The sequence below is a fragment of the Tachyglossus aculeatus genome, chromosome X1 (genome assembly GCF_015852505.1).
Source record: "Tachyglossus aculeatus isolate mTacAcu1 chromosome X1, mTacAcu1.pri, whole genome shotgun sequence".
NCBI classification, from domain to species: domain Eukaryota; kingdom Metazoa; phylum Chordata; class Mammalia; order Monotremata; family Tachyglossidae; genus Tachyglossus; species Tachyglossus aculeatus.
The window spans coordinates 129,602,436-129,609,051 of record NC_052101.1 but is presented as its reverse complement, the minus strand read 5'-3'; the positions used below and the strand labels follow the sequence as shown (position 1 = coordinate 129,609,051).

Below are 6,616 nucleotides of genomic sequence, written 5' to 3'. Positions count from 1 at the left end.
CCCATTGTGGGCAGGGATTGTCTCTGCTGCTGAATTGTACTTTCCAAGAACTTAGTACAGTGCTCTGCACACAGTAAGCGCTCAATAAATATGATTGAATGAATGAATGAATGAGCATGGTACTTAGCTCCTGAGAAAGTACAACAGGAGAAATGAGACATATCCCCTGCCCACAAGGAGTTTACACTCTGACGGGGGAGACAGATGGACAGAGTAAATAGAAGGAATAATTGAACGTACAACTGAATACATATATTCAGTCACATTTATTGAGTGCTTACTGTGTGCAGATATATGTACAAAGGTGAAGGAGAGGTATAATAAATGTACTTTAGGTGTCCCTTGAGCATTCATTAAGCTCTTCCTATCTGACAAAGCTCTATGTTAAGTGCTAGAAGAGTAACATGGCTTGAGAGTCCGAGGACTTGGGTTCTAATGCCACTTCTGCCACTTGCCTGTTACGTGACCTTGGGCAAGTCACTTCACTTCTCTGGGCCTCAGTTTCCTGATCTGTAAAATGGAAATTCAATCCCTGTTCTCCCTCCTCCTTAGACAGCCCTATGTGGGACAGGGATTGTTCTGACCGGATTATAATAATAATAATAATAATGATGGTATTTGTTAGGAGCTTACTATGTGCCAGGCACTGTACTAAGCGCTGGGGTGGATACAAGCAAATCAGGTTGGACACAGTCCCTGTTCGATGTGGGGCTCACATCTCAATCCCCATTTTGCAGATGAGGGAACTGAGGCCCAGAGAAGTGAAGTGACTGGCACAAGGTCACACAGCAGACAAGTGGTGGAAGCAGGATTAAAATCCATGACCTTCTGACTCCCAGGTCCGTGCTGGGTGGGGGGGGGGCGGTGGTTTCTCCGTGGGTGGCAGTCCTGGTCTTGTTTCTTATATCTACCCCAGCACTTATGCAGTGCTTGGTACATCATTAGCACTTAACAAATACCACAATAATAATAATTATTAGATAATCAGATCAGATCCAGGCCCTGTCCTAACTGGGGAGGGAGGGAGAGGAGCAGGGATCAATATTCCCATTTTACAGATGAGGAAACTGAGGCCCAGAGAAACAAAGTGAATTACCCAAGGTCCCATGGCAGGTTGGTGACAGAACTGCAACTAGAAACTAGGCCCCTTTGGGTTGACCCGACTCAGGGTGCTGGGAACTTATTTTTCTTTTTTTCTCAATGGTATTTGTTAAGCGCTTACTGTACCAGGCATTGTACTAAGCGCTGGGCTAGATACAAGCTAATTTTGTTGGAAACAGTCCATGATCCATATGGGGCTTATAGTTTTTCATCCCCATTCTACAAAGGCAGTAACTGAGACACAGAGAAGTGAATTGACTTGCCCAAGGTCACACAGCAGCCAAGTAGTGATGCCGAGATTAGAACCAAGGTCCTTCTGATGCCCAGGCCCATGCTTTATACACTAGGCTATGCTGCTTCTCTTAATGAGAAGCATGGTGTAATGGATAGAGCACGGGCCTGGAAGTCAGAAGTTCATGGGTTCTAATCCCGGCCACTTGTCTGCTCTGTGACCTTGGGAAAGTCATTTCACTTTTCCCTCCCTCAGTTACCTCATCTGTAAAAAATGGGGATTAAGAGTGTAAGCCCAGCGTGGGACCCGAACTGTGTCCAACCTGATTAACTTGTATCTACCCCAGTACTTAGAACAGTGCTTGGCACATAGTAAGTAAGCACTTAACGAGTGCCATTATTATTATTGTTATTAATTATGCATCATCCTGACTTGCTCCTTTATTCATCCCCCCTCCCAACCCCACAGCACTTATGTAATATCTGTAATTTCTTTATTTATATTAATGTCTGTCCCTATAGACTTTAAGTTCTTTATGGGTAGGGAATGTGTCTGTTTATTGTTATATCATACTCTTCCAAGCACTTAGTACATTCATTCATCCAATCATATTTATTGAGCACTTACTGTGTGCAGAGCACTACTAAGTACTAAGCACTTGAAAAGTACAATTCGACAACAGAGACAATCCCTAACCAACAACGGGCTCAGTCTAGAAGGGGGGAGACAGACAACAAAACAAAACAAGTGGCTAGGCATCAATAGCATCAATATAAATAAATAGAATTATAGATATATACACATCATTAATAAAATACATAGAATAATAAATATGCACATATATACACAAGTTCTGTGGGGTGGGGAGGGAGGTAGAGCAGAGGGAGGGAGTTGGGGCGATGTGGAGGGGATGAGGAGCAGAGAAAAACGGGGGGCTCAGTCTGGGAAGGCTTACTGGAGGAGGTGAGCTTTCAGTAGGGCTTTGAAGGGGGAAAGTGTGCTAGTTTGGTGGATGTGAGGAGGAAGGGCATTCCAGGCCAGAGTGAAGAACTATTTGAGGAAGGCTTCCTGAAGGAGGTGAGATTTTAAGAGGGCTTAGAAGGGGAGTGGGAGGACTCACAGGATTCACTTTGTTCTCTCGGTGTGATGACAGCGATTCAATTCACTTTGGTAGTAAGGATCATCTCTCATCTCACATCATAGATAGGAAAGTAAGAAAAACTGAAGTTTTTATGGTATTTGCTAAGCGCTCACAATGTGCTGGACTCTGTACTAAGCACCTGGATAGATTCAAGTTAATCAGGTTGGACCCAGCCCCTTTCCCACATGGGCCTCACAGTCTTCAGTGTCCATTTTCCAGATGAGGGAACTCAGGCCCAGAAAAGTGAAGTGACTTGCCAAAGCTCACCCAGCAGCTAAGTGGTGGAGCCGGGATTAGAAGTCAGGTCGTTGTGATTCTCAAGCGCCGGGCTCTTTCCACTAGGCCATGCTGTACATTGAAAAATAACTTGAAAGGTTGTGCAGAAGTAGAATGGAGTTCAGTAGGGACAAATACAAGATAGGATGCTTCAGGAAGCAGCATGGCCTAGTGAAAAGAGAATGGCGCTAGGAGGCAGGAAACAGGGGAGTTCTAGCCCTGGCTTTGCTGTGGGACCTTGGGCAAGTCATGTAATCTCTTGGGTCCATAGTTTCATCAGCAACACAAAGGGGAAGCCATAAAGGGTAACAGCAGTGTGGCCTAGTGGCAAAAGCAGAGGCCTAGGAGTCAGAAGACCTGAGTTCTGATCCTGGCCATCACTTGTCTGCTGTGTGAGATTAGGCAAGTCGCTTTACTTCTCTGGGCCTCAATTTCCTCATCTAAAAATTAGGGATTAAATCCTCCTCCCTCCGATTTAGACTGTGAGCCCCATGTGTGGCAGGAACTGTGTCCATCCTATCTTGTATCTATCTCAGTGATTAGACAATGCTTGATACAAAGTGCTTTACAAATACCATTTAAAAAAAAAACAAAGAGAAGCAGCATGGCCTAGTGGAAATAGCCTGTTTCTTGGCCTGTGAAATGGGGATTCAACACCTGTTTTCCTTTTTACTTAGTCTGGAAGCCCCACTTGGGACAAGCCTAGTAGCCGACCCAGTGATCTTATTTCTACCTCAGTAGTTAATACAGTGCTCGGAACATGGTAAGAACTTAACAATAGAGCAGTTATCATTATAGAAAAATGAATACGTAAATGGAATGTGTAAACCAGTACCTGTGGGAACCATGTCTATGTTCTTCCTCTCTGGCTCCAGCCTTGTAATAACCACTACCACAGTTCCTATCATCAAGGACCTAGTGTGGCCCAGCCCCGGGTTCAATGCCGGGGATGATTCAAGGGAATCAGATCGGACATGAAGCCTGTGCCACGTGGGGCTCACAGGATGAGACATCTTCCTGGAGCATCCCCTGGACGAGTCTCTCCACTCCTCAGACCCCTGTGGTGGACACCCAACCCGCTTCAGCCAGCAGAACCTCCCACACATTAGCCTTCAAGGCCCTCTGTCTGTTTTCCAACTGACACATTGGCTCCCTTTGCCCACTAATTCCCAGCTTGCACTCTTCGCTCTGCTCATGTTGACTTCGAAACTGTCTCCCTACCAGCCCACTCTCCTAGACCCCAAAGTAAAATCCCCTGGCCCATCTCGGACACAAAAATAAGGGGAAGGGTTGATTGGGCTGGATGGCTCCGGATTCAAGTGTCAAAACGTGAGAACTGAGAAGGGAGAGAAAGAAATGTCACAGTGGCCCCAGGGTCTGAGGGTAATAAATACGGGCCTGGCGGGCAGTCCGAGCTTCAGTCAACAACCAATTCCTGCGGAGGCCTGACCTGACTGGGCCACGATGGCTAGGACCAGAAGAGCCAGACGTCGCTATCTAAGAAGCCAACCTGAGATGGATGAGAGAAAGTTAGCCAAGAGAACCTTCTGGTCCAGACAGCACAGAGCTAGGCAGCAGACGAGAACTGAGAGAGGTAAGCTTGGGTTCCAGACGCGGATCCGGGTCTCCTGGGGAGAGGGAGGCAGAGATACCCGGAGGGGCCTGAGAAAGAAGCCTTTCTAACCTCACCCCAAAACCTGCTTATTGGTCCCACAGGCAGCAGGAGACAACGTACCCGCTCGAAGCGACCCTGAGCCCCCAGCTAGGACCTGCGAGCTCCTGAGAGGCAGCCAAATAGGATGAGAAGACCGAAAACAAGAGTCTCTTGGGACCCATGATTGTACTGATTTAGGTGGAATTAAAGTGTCAAAACTAACTTCTCCTTGGTTGTGAGAGTCCTTTCTCCTGCCCAGATCTGGGGATGAGAGGAGGTGGGGCCGGGAAGGGGAAGGAGAAAAGGCCGGATTTGGGAGGGAAGAAGTGGGGGGAGGTGAAAGTGGGATTGCGGAGAAGGGGAAAAAATGGGGCTGCATGACCACGGGCAGGTAACGCAACTTCTTCGGCTTCCTCATCTGTAAAAGGGGGATGACATACATCTCTCCCCACCTCTTAAACTGTGAGCTGCAAGAGGATCGAGGGGACTTCTTGATCCCGGGAAGGGAGGGGCGGGAAGGTAGAGCAAAGGGGGCAAGTTGGGGCGATGGGGAGGGGAGGAGGAGCTGAGGCAAAGGGGGGCTTAGTCTGGGAAGGCCTCCTGGAGGAGATGAGCCTTCACTAGGGCTTTGAAAGGGGGAAGTGTGATTGGTGGATTTGAGGAGGGAGGGCATTTCAGGCCAGGGGTAGGATGAGGGCCAGGGGTCGACGCTGGGACAGGTGCGATGGAGGCACAGTGAGAAGGTTAGCTTCAGAGGAGCGGAGTGTGCGGGCTGGAATGTAGAAGGAGACAAGGGAGGTGAAGTAGGAGGGGGCAAGGTGATGGAGAGCTTTGAAGCCAATAGTGAGGAGTTTGGCTTGATAATTGAGAGGCCCCAGTGAGTGGCTAGTGTGATGTCAGAGTGGCGCTTTATCCTGCTGCCCTTGGGCCACTTGACGGCTCCTGAACCTCAAAGTGCCTGAAACTGGATGTCCAAAATCTACCTGACTGCCAGCTGACCGTCCCATCTTCCCGCAAGGCTCAATCTCTTGTCCTGTCACTCCTCCCAGGGGCTCCCTGGATCCAGCCTTGTAATAACCACTACCATAATTCCTATCATCAAGGGCCTAGTGTGGCCCTGCCCTGTGTTCAACGCCAGGGACGACTCAAGGGAATCAGATCGGACATGATCCCTGAGCCACGTGGGGCTCACAGGATGGGATGTCTTCCTGGAGCATCCCCTGGGATGTCTCTCCACTCCTCAGACCCCTCTGGTGGACACCCAACCTACTTCAGCCAGCAGAACCTCCCACCCGTTACGCATCACAGCCCCCTGCCAACGTTTTCCAACTGACACGTCGGCTCCCTTCACCCCCTAACTCCCAGCATGCCTTCTTCTCTCTGCCCACTTTGACCTTGAAACAGCCCACCCTCCCCCAGGCCCCGCATCCCCTACCAAAATCCTCTGGCCCATCTCTTACGCAACAATAGGGGTTGGGTCAATGGGGCTGGATGGTTCCGGATTCAAGCCCAACAAAGCGAGGACCCAGAAGGGAGCGAGAGTGACGTCACAGTGGCCTCAGGGTCTGAGGGCTATAAATACAGGCCCGGAGGACGGGCCGAGAATCATTCGCCAACTATTTTCTGAGACGATCTGACCTGATCGTTCCACCATGGCTAGGACCAGAAGAGTCAGGCGCCGCAATCTAAGAGGCCGGAATGGGATGGCGGAGAGAAGAATAGGTGCGAGAAGCAGACGGCCCAGGCAGCGCAGGGCTAGGCGGAGAAGGAGACCTGTGAGAGGTGAGCTTGGGTTCCAGATACGGGTCCGGATCCCCTGGGGAGCGGGAAGCAGAGATGCCCGGAGGGGCCTGAGAGAGAAGCCTCTCTAACCACCCCTCAAAACTCGCTTATCGTTCCCACAGGCGGCAGGAGGCAACGTCCTCGTTCGAGACGGTACTGAGCCCCCAGCTCCAGGCCAGGACCCTCCAGAAACCACCGGGACCCCCTGGCCTGTGAGAACCGGACAGAGAAGACCAAGGCCAGATGATCCATCGCAAGAATCCACCGGCCTCTAACATCTTGCAGGGCCCACGATTGTACTGCTTTAGGTGGAAATAAAGTGACTGAAGCAGATTTTCTGTGGTTGTGAGAATTTCTCCCTGGCCAGATCTGGGGATTGGCGAGACGCGGGTGAGGCCGGAGGATGGGAGGAGGGGAGGAGGGGGAGGTG

General features: G+C 50.0%; 1 long non-coding RNA gene across 1 annotated transcript; it reads left to right on the top strand.

The window, feature by feature from the left end:
* The first annotated feature begins 5,990 nt into the window (after positions 1 to 5,990).
* Positions 5,991 to 6,519, top strand: LOC119919948. The gene is made up of 2 exons (XR_005447752.1): positions 5,991 to 6,186; positions 6,309 to 6,519. It is a non-coding gene; the product is annotated as an uncharacterized LOC119919948 (long non-coding RNA).
* The last annotated feature ends 97 nt before the right edge of the window (positions 6,520 to 6,616 follow it).